The sequence below is a fragment of the Arachis hypogaea genome, chromosome 1, assembly GCF_003086295.3.
Source record: "Arachis hypogaea cultivar Tifrunner chromosome 1, arahy.Tifrunner.gnm2.J5K5, whole genome shotgun sequence".
NCBI lineage: Eukaryota > Viridiplantae > Streptophyta > Magnoliopsida > Fabales > Fabaceae > Arachis > Arachis hypogaea.
This window is the reverse complement of record NC_092036.1, coordinates 88382119-88396900: the sequence shown is the minus strand read 5'-3', so window position 1 is coordinate 88396900 and position 14782 is coordinate 88382119. Positions and strand designations below refer to the sequence as shown.

The following is a 14782-nucleotide window of genomic DNA, read 5'->3' as shown; positions in this document are numbered from 1 at the left end:
CATAAAAACTAATGAAAATATCCCTAAAAGTAGCTAGATTATACTAAAAACTATCTAAAAACAATGCCAAAAAGTGTATAAATTATCCGCTCATCACAACACCAAACTTAAATTGTTGCTTGTCCCCAAGCAACTGAAAATCGATTAGGATAAAAAGAAAAGAATATACTATAAATTCCAAAATATCAATGAATATTAATTCTAATTAGATGAGTGGGACTTGTAGCTTTTTGCCTCTGAACAGTTTTGGCATCTCACTTTTTCCTTTGAAGTTTAGAATGATTGGCATCTATAGGAACTTAGAATTTCAGATAGTGTTATTGATTCTCCTAGTTAAGTTTGTTGATTCTTGAACACAGCTACTTTTATGACCCTTGGCCGTGGCTCTAAGCACTTTGTTTCCAATATTACCACCGGATACATAAATGCCACAGACACATAGTTGGGTGAACATTTTCAGATTGTGACTCAGCTTTGCTAAAGTCCGCAGTTAGAGGTGTCCAGAGCTCTTAAGCACACTCTTTTTGCTTTGGATCACGACTTTAACCACTCAGTCTCAAGCTTTTCACTTGGACCTGCATGCCACAAGCACATGGTTAGGGACAACTTGATTTAGCCGCTTAGGCCTGAATTTTATTTCCTTGAGCCCTCCTATCCATTGATGCTTAAAGCCTTGGATCCTTGTTACCCTTGCCTTTTGGTTTTTAAGGGCTATTGGCTTTTTCTGCTTGCTTTTTTTTTATTTTTTTGCCACTTTTTTTCGCAAGCTTTTGCTTTTTCACTGCTTTTTCTTGCTTCAAGAATCAATTTTTATGATTTTTCAGATTATCAATAGCATTTCTCTTTGTTCATCATTCTTTCAAGAGCCAACAATTTTAACATTCATAAACAACAAGATAAAAAATATGCACTGTTCAAGCATTCATTCAGAAAACAAAAAGTATTGTCACCACATCAATATAATTAAACTAAATTCAAGGATAAATTCGAAACTCATGTACTTCTTGTTCTTTTGTATTAAAAACATTTTTCATTTAAGAGAGGTGAAGGATTTATGGAATTATTTATAACCTTAATACATAGTTACTCAATACTAATGATCATGAGGTAGAGACACAAAACATAAACACACAGATAGCATAAAAATTGAAAAACAGAGATAAGAACAAGGAAGTTAAGGAATGAGTCCACCTTAGTGAGAGTGGCACCTTTTGAAGGACCAATGGTGCCTTTTGAGCTCCTTTATGTCTCTTCCTTGCCTCTGTTGCTTGATCCCTAGTGATTTTGGTGCTCTTATCCTTAGTTGCTCCCAATAGTTGTGTGGAGGAAAATGTATCCCCTGAGGTATCTCAGGGATTTCTTGATGAGAGAATTCCTCATGCTCTCTTGATGTGCAGTCAAATGCTCTATTACTGAGCTATGGATCCTTGAGATGAATCTCTCCATCTCCCATGACTCAGAGGTGGAAGCTTTTGTCTTCCCTTTTCTTTTCTCTTTCTTTTTTTTTTTGAGGTTTCTCTGGCTTTAGGTCCCATTCATGGTTATGAAAAAACAAAAAAGCTATGCTTTTACCATACCAAACTTAGAATGTTGCTTGCCCTCGAGCAAAGAAGAAAGAATGGAAGGAGAAGAAAATATGGAGGAGAGGGAGAAATGTGTATGTTTCGGCCATATGGGTGGGATTGGGTGGGAAAGAGATGGATGGATGTGAGTGGTGAAGAGGTGATGGGGAAGAAGAGAGAAGGTGAGTTGAGGTAGGTGGCAATCCTGTGGGGTCCATAGATCCTGAGGTGTCAAGGATTTTCATCTCTGCACCAATGAGGCGTGTAAATGCCCTCTGCATGCAATCCTGGCGTTTAACGCCAGATTGGTGCTTGTTTCTGGCGTTAAACGCCAGCTCTAAGCTTGTTCTGGGCGTTCAACGCCCATCTGCAGCATGTTTCTGGCGTTGAATGCCAGATTTCCTCAGTATGCAATCCTGTCATTTAAACGCCAGATTGCTGCATGTTTCTGGCGTTCAACGCCAGATCCATGCTCTGTTCTGGCGTTAAACGCCAGCCAGATGCTCCTTACTGGCGTTTAAACGCCAGTAAGTCCTTCCTTCAGGGTGTGATTTTTCTTCTCCTGTTTTTTTATTCTATTTTTAATTTTAGAATTTTTTTCGTGACTCCACATGATCATGAACCTAATAAAACATAAAAGAACAAATAAAAAGAAAAATAAAATTAGATAAATAAAAATTGGGTTGCCTCCCAATAAGCGATTCTTTAATGTCAATAGCTTGACAGTGGGCTCTCATGGAGCCACACAGGTGATCAGGTCAATGTTGTAGACTCCCAACACCAAACTTTAGAGTTTGGATGTGGGGATTCAACACCAAACTTAGAGTCTGGCCGAGCCCTCTCAACACCAAACTTAGAGTTTGATTGTGGGGGCCTTGTTTGACTCTGTACTGAGAGAAGCTTTTCATGCTTCCTCTCCATTGTTAAAGAAGAAGACCTTTGAGCCTTGAATACACGGTAGTCCTCATTCAATTGAAGGACTAATTCTCCTCTGTTAACATCTATCACAGCTCCTGCTGTGGCTAGGAAAGGTTTTCCAAGGATGATGCATTCATCCTCCTCCTTCCTAGTGTCTAGGATTATGAAATCAGCAGGGAAGTAAAGGCCTTCAACCTTTACCAACACGTCCTCTACCAATCCATAAGCTTGTCTTACTAACTTGTCTGCCATTTGTAATGAAAATATGGCAGGCTGTACCTCAATGATCCCCAGCTTCTCCATTACAGAGAGTGGCATAAGGTTTATACCTGACCCCAGGTCACACAGAGCGTTTTCAAAGATCATGGTGCCTGTGGTGCAGGGTATTATGAATTTACCAGGATCTTGTCTCTTTTGAGGTAAAGTTTGCTGAACCCATGTATCTAGTTCACTTATGAGCAAGGGAGGTTCACCTCCCCAAGTCTCATTACCAAATAACTTGGCATTCAGCTTCATGATAGCTCCTAAATATTGAGCAACTTGCTCTCCAGTTACATCTTCATCCTCTTCAGAGGAAGAATAGTCTTCAGAGCTCATGAATGGCAGAAGGAGGTTTAATGGAATCTCTATGGTCTCTATATGAGCCTCAGTTTCCTTTGGGTCCTCAATAGGGAACTCCTTCTTGCTTGAGAGACGTCCCATGAGGTCTTCCTCATTGGGATTCACGTCCTCTCCTTCCTCTCTAGGTTTGGCCATATTGATTATATCAATGGCCTTGCACTCTCTTTTTGGATTTTCTTCAGTATTGCTTGGGAGAGTACTAGGAGGAGTTTCAGTGACTTTCTTACTCAGCTGGCCCACTTGTGCCTCCAGATTTTTTATGGAGGACCTTATTTCACTCATGAAACTTAAAGTGGCTTTGGACAGATCAGAGACTATATTTGCTAAGTTAGAGGTATTTTGCTCAAAATTCTCTGTCTGTTGCTAAGAAGATGATGGAAAAGGCTTGCTATTACTGAGCCTGTTTCTTCCACCATTATTAAAGACTTATTGAGGCTTTTGTTGATCCTTCCATGAGAAATTTGGATGATTTCTCCATGAGGGGTTATATGTGTTGCCAAAGGCTTCCCCCATGTAATTTACCTCTACCATTGCAGGGTTTTCAGGATCATAAGCATCTACTTCAGAAGATGCCTCTTTAGTACTGTTGGATGCATTTTGCCATCCATTTAGACTTTGAGAAATCATGTTGACTTGCTGAGTCAACATTTTGTTCTAAGCCAATATGGCATTCAGAGCATCAATTTCAAGAACTCCCTTCTTCTAAGGCGTCCCATTATTCACGGAATTCCTCTCAGAAGTGTACATGAACTGGTTATTTGCAACTATGTCAATAAGTTCTTGAGCTTCTGCAGGCATTTTCTTTAGGTGAATGGATCCACCTGCAGAATGGTCCAATGACATCTTAGAGAACTCAGACAGACCATAATAGAATATATCTATCATAATCCATTCTGAAAACATGTCAGAAGGACATCTTTTGGTCATCTGCTTGTATCTTTCCAAAGCTTCATAGAGGGATTCACCATCTTTTTGTTTGAAGGTTTGAACATCCACTCTAAGCTTGCTCAGCTTTTGAGGAGGAAAGAACTTAGCCAAGAAGGCTGTGACCAGCTTATCCCAGGAGTCCAGGCTATCTTTAGGTTGAGAGTCCAACCATGCTCTAGCTTTGTCTCTCACAGCAAAAGGGAAAAACATGAGCCTGTAGACTTCAGGATCTACTCCATTAGTCTTAACAGTCTCACAGATCTACAAGAACTCAGTCAAGAACTGATATTGATCTTCTGATGGAAGTCCATGAAACTTGCAGTTCTGTTGCATTAGAGCAACTAATTGAGGTTTTAGCTCAAAATTGTTTGCTCCAATGGCAGGAATTGAGATGCTTCTTTCATCAAACTTGGAAGTAGGTATGGTATAATCACCAAGCATCTTCCTTGCATTATTGTTGTTGGGTTCGGCTTCCATCTCCTTTTCTTGTTCGAAAATTTCAGCAAGGTTGTCTCTGGATTATTGTAATTTAGCTTCTCTTAGTTTCTTCTTCAGAGTCCTTTCAGGTTCTGGATCAGCTTCAACAAGAATGCCTTTTTCCTTGTTCCTGCTCATATGAAAGAGAAGAGAACAGAAAAAGAAGAGAAATCCTCTATGTCACAATAAAGAGGTTCCTTATTGTTAGTAGAAGAAGAAAGGGAATAAAGAAAGGAAAATCCAAACACAAAGGTGAGGATAGGGGCAGAGATTTGAGATGAAGAGAAGTGTTAGTGAATGAATAAATAAATAGAATAAGATGAGAGACAGAAGTTTTCAAAAATAATTTTGAAAAGGAGTTAACGATTTTCGAAAATTAAGATAAGAAATAAAATTAAAATTAAAATTTAAAGAAATTAATTAATTAAAAAGAATTTTTGAAAAAAGAGGGAGGTATTTCCGAAAATTAGAGAGAGAAAAGTTGTTATGTGGTTTTGAAAAAGATAAGAAACAAACAAAAAGTCAAATAGCTAGTTGAAAAAGATTTGAAAATCAAATTTGAAAAGATAAGAAGATAAGAAGTCGGAAAAGATATTTTAAATTCAAAATTTTGAAAAAGATATGATATAAAAGATATGATAAAAAGATATGATTAAAAAGATTTAATTTTTAAAATTAAAATTAATTACTTAATTAACAAGAAACTAAAAGATATGATTCTAGAATTTAAAGATTGAGCCTTTCTTAACAAGAAAGTAGCAAACTTCAAATTTTTTAATCAATCAAATTAATTGTTAGTGTAATTTCAAAAATTAAGATATTCAAAAATTTTTAATAAGAATTCCAGGAATCTTTCAATGTTAGTCTAAAGCTCCAAACCAAGGGTTGGGCATGGCTTAATAGCCAGCCAGCTTTAGGATGGTATTACATGCATTGAAGTGATTAGTTGAAGTCTAATTCCAAAAGGATTTGGATATGGCTTTATAGCCAGCTAGGATTCAACATGCTTCATGAAACTCTAGAATCCATTCTTAAAAATTCTGAAGCCATAGAATAATTTATTTTTAATTAAAAACTTTTTGAAAGGAAAATAAAAAGAAAATTACCTAATCTGAGCAACAAGATGAACCGTTAGTTGTCCAAACTCGTACAATCACCGGCAACGGCGCCAAAAACTTGGTGCACGAAATTGCAATCACACTTTTGCAATCCGCACAACTAACCAGCAAGTGCACTCGATCCCACGGAGATTGTTAACTTGAAGCAAGCTACGATTATTTTATTATTCTTAGTCAGGATATCAATTATGATTATCAGTTTGAATTACTAAAAAATTAAAAGAGCGTGAAATAGTTACTTGTTGTTCAATAATGGAGAATATGTTGGAGTTTTGGAGATGTTTTGTCTTCTGAATTCCTGTAACATAATATTCCTCTCATGCAAAAGTGCAAAGTTCCTTCTATGGCAAGCTCTATGTAGGGTGTCACCATTGTCAATGGCTACTTCCCATCCTCTCAGTGAAAATGGTCCAAATGCTCTGTCACAGCACGGCTAATCAGCTGTTGGTTCTCGATCATGTCAGAATAGAATCCATTGATTCTTTTGTATTTGTCATTACGCCCAACGATCGCGAGTTTGAAGCTCGTCACAGTCATTCAATCCCGGAATCCTACTCGGAATACCACAGACAAGGTTAGACTTTCCGGATTCCCATTAATGCCACCATCAATTCTAGCTTATACCACGAAGATTCTGATTAAGGAATCCAAGAGATATGCGCCCGGTCTAAGGTAGAACGGAAGTGGTTGTCAGTCACGCGTTCTTAGGTGAGAATGATGATGAGCGTCACGGATCATCACATTCATCATGTTGAAGTGCAATGAATATCTTAGAATAAGAACAAGCGGAATTGAATAGAAAATAGTAGTAATTGCATTGAAACTTGAGGTACAGCAGAGCTCCACACCCTTAATCTATGGTGTGTAGAAACTCCACCGTTAAAAATACATAAGTGATGAAGGTTCAGGCATGGCCGAATGGATAGCCCCCAAAACGAGATCAATAGTCTCCTAAGATGAATAATTAAAATAAAACTGAGACCAATGTTGTCTAATACAGTAGTAAAAAGTTCTATTTATACTAAACTAGCTACTTGGGTTTACAAAAGTAAGTAATTGATGCATAAATCTACTTCCGGGGCCCACTTGGTGTGTGCTTGGGCTTAGTTTGATCTTTACACGAGCTGAGGCCTATCTTGGAGTTGAACGCCAAGTTGTAATGTGTTTTTGGCGTTCAACTCTGGTTTGTGACGTGTTTCTGGCGTTTGACTCCAGAATGCAGCATGGAACTAGTGTTGAGCGCCAGTTTATGTCGTCAAATCTCGAATAAAGTATAAACTTTTATATATTGCTGGAAAGTTCTGGATGTCTACTTTCCAACGCCATTGAGAGCGCGCTATTGGGAGTTCTGTAGCTCCAGAAAATCCATTTCGAGTTCAGGGAGGTCAGATTCCAACAGCATCAGCAGTCCTTTGTCCGCCTCCTTATCAGAGTTTTGCTCAGGTCCCTCAATTTCAGCCAGAAATTACCTAAAATCACAGAAAAACACACAAACTCATAGTAAAGTCCAGAAATGTGAATTTAGCATAAAAATTAATGAAAACATCCCTAAAAGTAGCTAGATTATACTAAAAACTATCTAAAAACAATGCCAAAAAGCGTATAAATTATCCGCTCTTCAGTAGTCTTCCATGTGGGTCCCATCTTCTCTCCTGAAATTGAAACTGACCCTATTAGTAAAGACAAAGTACCCTTTCACATTTCTTCTCATTAAGAGTGAATTAGGTTGCAACTGATAGGTGTCCCTTGGGACACCAAACTTAATTCCTTATCATCTTAATAAATTGCTTTCATCATTGTGTATTTAATGTGTTCATAAAACCTTTCATTTTCTTTTGATCCCAACTCCTCTGAATCCATTAACTCACGTTCATTCTTGTCCAAGGTATTAAGTGCTCTCAACTTAGGTGAATTGGGTACTATGTGATCATTGGTGGTGGCCACACCAAACTTAAACTCTGGCTTACTTTTCAGAATCAATTTATTAGTTGTTTGTAAGCCTAGATTAAGTGGGTAAGAGGCTACACCAAACTTAGCATTTCAGCTAATCCTGAGCCCATTCACCCATCATTAGTCATGCATTCATCAAGTTGCAAATCCCAAATAAAAGAGAGTAAAAAAAATATTAATCTACTATCAAAGCAAATATCAAACTAATCCTAAAAATTGAAACTATCACAGAATTTAAACTATTTCTAGGAAAGCAATTAAATCAAAAAGGATAAAGTGTTGGGGTGCCTCCCAACTAGCGCTTCTTTATTGTCATTAGCTTGACATTCCTCCATCTTTAGTTGAGCTTGTAGCTCACTCTCTACTCTTCCAATGAGCCTCCCAAGTAGTGTTTGAGTCTATGGCCATTGACAGAGAAAGTTCTCTGAGTCTTGTCTTCCATGAGCTCCACATGACCATAGGGAAACACCTTGAGTATGGTGAAAGGTCCTGACCATCGAGACTTAAGTTTTCCAGGGAAGAACTTAAGTCTAGAGTTGTAGAGTAACACCTTTTGTCCTTCAATGAACTCTCTTCTTGCTATCCTTTGGTCATGCCACCTTTTTGTGTTTTCTTTGTAGATTTTTGCATTCACATATTCTTGATTTCTAAACTCTTCCAGCTCATTGAGTTGCATTAATCTCTTTTCTCCAGCAGTCTTTTCATCAAAATTGAGTAGTTTTAGTGCCCAAAAAGCTCTGTGCTCTAATTTAACTAGTAAGTGGTAAGCCTTGTCGAATACTAGCTGGTATAGTGACATCCCAATGGGGGGTCTTGAATGCTGTCCTGTAGGCCCATAGAGCATCGTCTAGCTTCCTAGACCAGTCCTTTTGTGAACTTCCAACAATTTTTTCTAGTATTCGTTTCATCTCTCTGTTGGAGATCTCGGCTTGCCCGTTGGTCTGTGGGTGGTATGGAGTTGCCACTTTGTGTTTTACTCCATATCCGAGAAGGAGTGCTTCCAATTATTTGTTGCAGAAGTGTGACCCCCCATCACTAATAAGAGCTCTGGGAACTCCAAATCTGTTGAAGATGTTCCTTCTCAAGAAGCTTATCACAACCTTGTTGTCATTTGTTGCAGTAGCTATGGCCTCTACCCATCTTGAAACATAATCAACGACCACTAATATGTAGCTATTTGAGTAGGAGGTTGGGAAGGGTCCCATGAAATCTATTCCTCATACATCAAATAGTTCTAGCTCTAATATGTATTGCAGTGGCATCTCATTTCTCATAGTCAGATTGCCAGCCCTTTGACATTCATCACATCTTGACACCATTTCTTTGCCATCCTTAAATACTATTGGCCAGTAAAATCCGGATTAGAGCACCTTTGCTGCTGTCCGTTCTCCACTAAAGTGACCTCCATATGCTGATCCATGGCATTGCCATAGCACCTCTTGGCCTTCTTCATGGGATATACACCTTCTTAGGACACCATCAGTACACTTTTTGAACAGATAGGGGTCATCCCAGATGTAGTGTTTGGCATCCTTGATTAGCTTTCTCCTCATGTGCTTATTGATGTTTGTTGGTAACTCCCCAATGGCCTTGAAGTTCGCTATATCTGCAAACCAAGGGACTACTTGAATCATCATCAATTGTTCATCAGGAAAGCTTTCATTTACTGCAACTTGCTGCATTTCTTCTTCATGTGGGATCCTTGAGAGGTGGTCATCTACTTTTTTTCTGCTCCACTCCTATCTTTGATCTCAATATCAAATTCTTGGAGCAGCAGGATCCACCTTATCAATCTGGGCTTGGATTCTTGTTTGGTAAGCAAATACTTGGTGCTGCATGATCAGTGAACATAATTACTTTTGAGCCAATAAGATATGATATAAACTTGTCAAAAGCAAAAACTATGGCTAAAAGTTCTTTCTCTGTGGTGGTATAGTTCCTTTGATTCTCATTAAGGACTTTGCTAGCATAGTAGATTACATGTACTAGCTTGTCTCTCCTCTGTCCTAGGACGGCACCAACAACAAAATCAGATGCATCACACATTAGTTCAAAGGGAAGATCCCAACTTGGTGGTGCTATAATAGGTGCAGAGGAGAGTCTCTTTTTAAGTTCATCAAAGGCTACCATACATTCTCTATAAAAACAAAAGGAGTATTTGAGACAAGTAGGTTGCTAAGGGGTTTTGCAATCTTTGAAAAATCTTTAATAAACCTCCTATAGAACCCAGCATGTCCCAAAAAGCTTTTGATTACTTTGACATTGCAAGGTGGAGGCAATCTTTCAATTACTTCCACTTTTACTCTATCTACATCTATGCCATCTTTTGAAATCTTGTGACCAAGAACCACCCCTTAAGTTACCATAAAATGGCACTTCTCCCAGTTTAGAACAAGGTTGGTTTCTTGACACCTTTTTAGCATAAGAGAAAGGTGGTATAGGTGATGAGCGGATATTTTATACGCTTTTTGGGGGTAATTTCATGTAGATTTTAGTATGTTTTAGTTAGTTTTTAGTATAATTTTATTAGTTTTTAGGAAAAATTCATATTTCTAGACTTTACTACGAGTTTGTGTGTTTTTTTGTAATTTCAGGTATTTTCTGGCTGAAATTGAGGGAGTTGAGTAAAAATCTGATTTAGGCTGAAAAAGGACTGCTGATGCTGTTGGATTCTGACCTCCCTGCACTCGGAATGGATTTTTCATAGCTACAAGAGTCCAATTGGCGCGCTCTCAATTGGTTTGGAAAGTAGACATCCAGGGCTTTCCAGAAATATATAATAGTTTGTACTTTCCGCGAAGATAGATGACGTAAACTGAAGTTTAACGCCAGTTCCATGCTGCAGTCTGGCGTTCAGCGCCAAGAATAGGTTGCAAGTTAGAGTTCAACGCTAGAAATAGGTTACAACCTGGCGTTCAACTCCAGAAACAGCCCAGGCATGTGAGAAGCTTAAGTCTCAGCCCCAGCACACACCAAGTGGGCCCCAGAAGTGGATTTCTACATTATCCATCTTAGTTTACTCATTTTCTGTAAACCTAGGTTACTAGTTTAGTATTTAAACAACTTTTAGAGACTTATTTTGTATCTCATGACATTTTAGATCTGAATTTTGTACTTTTTGATGGCATGAGTCTCTAAACTCCATTGTTGGGGGTGAGGAGCTCTGCAGCGTCTCGATGAATTAATGCAATGATTTCTGTTTTCCATTCAAACACGCTTGTTCCTATCTAAGATGTTCATTCGCGCTTCACTATGAAGAAGGTGATGATCCGTGACACTCATCACCTTCCTCAATCCATGAACGTGTGCCTGACAATCACCTCCGTTCTACATTAGATTGAATGAGTATCTTTTAGATTCCTTATCAGAATTTTCGTGGTATAAGCTAGAATCCATTGGCAGCATCCTTAAGAATCTGGAAAGTCTAAACCTTGTTTGTGGTATTCTGAGTAGGATTCTGGGATTGGATGACTGTGACGAGCTTAAAATAGTGTTGGGCGTAGTGACAGACGCAAAAGGATCAATGGATCTTATTCCGACATGATCAAGAACCGACAGATGATTAGTCGTGCTGTGACAGAGCATTTGGACCATTTTCACTGAGAGGATGGGAAGTAGCCGTTGACAATGGCGATGCCCTACATACAGCTTGCCATGGAAGGAGCCTTGCATTTATGAAAGTGAGAAAGCATTATGTTGCAGGAATTCATAGGACAAAGCATCTCCAAGACTCCAACATATTCTCCATTACTGCATAGTAAGTATTTATTTCATGCTCTTTTACTTTTTACAATTAAAACTAAAAATTATTATTGATATTATATCCTGACTAAGAATAATAAGATAACCATAGCTTGCTTCAAGCCAGCAATCTCCATGGGATTCGACCCTTACTCACATAAGGTATTACTTGGACGACCTAGTGCACTTGCTGGTTAGTTGTGCGGATTGCAAAGTGTGATTGTAATTTCGTGCACCAAATTTTTGGCGCCGTTGACGGGGATTATTTGAGTTTGAACAACTGACGGTGAATCTTGTTGCTTAGATTAGGAAAAATTTATCTTTTTGGTTTAGAGTCACTAGAATTGCATTTTCTATTATTCCTTTTTAAAAATTTTTCTTCAAAAATTTTTTTTTTTCTTTATTAATTGTTAGTTTTTTGTTAGTTTGGTGTCTTGTTGTAAGTTTGGTCAATTGCGTGCTTGTCTTTGTCTTTCAATTTTCGAATTGCATGCTCTTTATTTTTCCTTGATCTTCAAATTTTTCTTATCAATTTTTCTTGTTTAATCTTTGGTTTTTCCTATTCTCTGTGTTTTTCGTGTTTTCGTTGTGCATTTTCAAAATATTTATTTTTAGTTATTAAAAATACCTTTTTAAAACACGTTACATTTATAGCTCAATTGGCTAGAACGTTAGTTTATGTTCTTGGTAATTGGGAATCTTCTTTTTAAAATCTTTTTCAAAAATATTCTAACCACTTTTTCTCTCCTCATTTTTTTGAAAATTTTTAAAATATTTTTTTTAATTTTATTTTTATTTTTTATTTTAGTTTTTATTTTATTTTATTTTATAATAAAATAAATAAAATAAATCCACATCATCTCCCTTTCTCCATCATGGACCTAAGTGGAAATGAACAGTCCAGAAGGACTCTGGGGTCATATGCCAACCCCACTACTGCTCATATGGGAGCAGTATCTGTATACCCTCCATCGGCGTTAGTAGCTTTGAGTTGAATCCTCAGCTCATTATCATGGTGCAGCAAAGTTGCCAGTATTCTGGTCTTTCACAGGAAGAACCTACAGAGTTTCTGGCACAGTTTTTACAAATTGCTGACACAGTACATGATAAGGAAATAGATCAGGATGTCTACAGATTGTTATTATTTCTATTTGCTGTAAAAGACCAAGCTAAGAGGTGGTTAAATAACCAACCTAAGGACAGCATATAGACATGGAAACAGCTATCAGAAAAATTCCTGAATCACTATTTTCCTCCAAAACGAATGACACAGCTAAGGCTGAGCATCCAAGGCTTCAAACAAAGAGATAATGAATGCCTTTATGATGCCTGAGAGAGATACAGAGAGATGCTAAGAAAATACCCCTCTGAAATATTTTCAGAGTGGGTGCAGTTAGACATCTTTTATTATGGGCTTACAGAGAAAGCTCAGATTTCTCTAGACCACTCATCTGGTGGATCTATACACATGAGAAAGACAATTGAAGAAGCTCAAGAGCTCATTGATATATTTGCCAGAAATTAGCATCTGTATCTAAGCAGTGAACCTTCCATGAAAGAAGAGGCTAAAACAGTAACTGCTGAACTAAGTCATGCAGAACAAGTTACTGAATTCAATCAGCAATTAGATTTTCTAAAAAAACAGCTAGCCGAATTCAAGGAGATATTGCAAGAAACAAGAATGGCTAATATGAATATGGAAGTGCAGTTGAAGCAAACAGAACAGCAATTGTCAAAACAAATAATAGAAGAGTGCCAAGCAATTCAATTAAGAAGTGGAAAAACATTAAATACCTCACTTCAAGGCAGCAGAAAGCCAAGAAATGAACAAACTACTACCCAAAATCCCTCTGAGGACAATCAGAGCCCAGAGAGGAATAATTCTGGCACCCAAACGCCAGAAAATGGGTGGAAAGCTGGCGTTAAACGCCTAACCCATGCTCAGTCCTGGCGTTCAGCGCCAAAAACAAGCAAGGAATTGGCGTTGAACGCCCAAAGGAAGCACAGTTCTGGCGTTCAGATGCCAGAAACAGGTAAGGAGTTGGCGTCTAATGCCACTCCAGCTTCCACCCCTGGCATTCAAACGCCAGTGGGAGATCAGACACATACAAGTGCTGATAGTAACCCCTCTAAAAAGGCTTCTCAACCCACATCTGTAGGCAATAAACCTACAGCAACTAAGGTTGAGGAATACAAAGCCAAAATACCTTATCCTCAGAGACTCTGCCAAGTGGAACAGGCTAAGCAATTTGCTCGCTTTGCAAACTACCTCAGGACTCTTGAAATAAAGATTCTGTTTGCAGAGGCACTTGAGCAAATACCCTCTTATGCTAAGTTCACGAAAGAGATCTTAAGTCATAAGAAGGATTGGAGGGAAACTGAAAAAGTTTACCTCACTGAAGAATGCAGTGCAGTCATTCTGAAAAGCTTACCTGATAAACTTAAAGATCCCGGAAGCTTTACGATACCATGCACATTAGAGGGTACTTGTACCAAGCAAGCTTTATGTGATCTTGGGGGCAAGTATCAACCTAATACCTGCATCTACTATCAGAAAGCTTGGTTTGACTGAAGAAGTCAAACCAACCCGGATATGTCTCCAACTTGCTGATGGCTCCATTAAATACCCATCAGGCATGATTGAAGACATGATTGTCAAGGCTAGGCCATTTGCCTTTCCCACTGACTTTGTGGTGTTGGAAATGGAGGAGCACAAGAGTGCAACTCTCATTCTAGGAAGACCTTTCCTAGCAACTGGATGAACCCTCATTGACATCCAAAAAGGGGAAGTAACCCTGAGAGTCAATGAGGACGAGTTTAAGTTGAATGTTGTCAAAGCTATGCAACATCCAGACACCCAAAATGACTGCATGAGCATTGATATTATTGACTCTCTGGTAAAAGAGGTCAATATGAATGAGAGTCTCGAATCAGAGATAGAGGATATCTTTAAAGATGCTCAGCCTGATCTGGAGGAACCAGAGAGAATAAAAGAACCTCTGAAAATCCCTCAGGAAGAGGAGAAACCTCCCAAACCCGAGCTCAAACCATTATCACCATCCCTAAAATATGCATTTCTGGGAGAAGGTGATACCTTTCCTGTAATCATAAGCTCTACCTTAGAGCCACATGAAGAGGAAGCACTAATTCAAGTGCTACGGACACACAAGACAACTCTTGGGTGGTCCATCAGTGATCTTAAGGGTATTAGCCCAGCCAGACGCATGCACAAGATCCTAATTGAGGGTGACGCTAAGCCAGTGGTTCAACCACAAAGGCGGATGAATCCATCTATGAAGGAGGTGGTGCAGAAGGAGGTCACTAAATTACTAGAGGCTGGGATTATTTATGCTATTTCTAATAGTCCCTGGGTAAGCCCTGTCCAAGTCGTCCCTAAGAAGGGTGGCATGACAGTGGCTCATAATGAAAAAAATAAACTGGTTCCTACAAGAATAGTTACAGGGTGGC

At 38.5% G+C, this 14782-nt stretch overlaps 1 non-coding gene across 1 annotated transcript; it reads left to right on the top strand.

Annotated features, from left to right (window-relative positions):
• Nucleotides 1-4002: 4002 nt before the first annotated feature.
• LOC112713226 (small nucleolar RNA R71) lies at nt 4003-4106 on the top strand. The gene has a single exon (XR_003158205.1). It is a non-coding gene; the product is annotated as a small nucleolar RNA R71 (small nucleolar RNA).
• Nucleotides 4107-14782: the final 10676 nt, after the last annotated feature.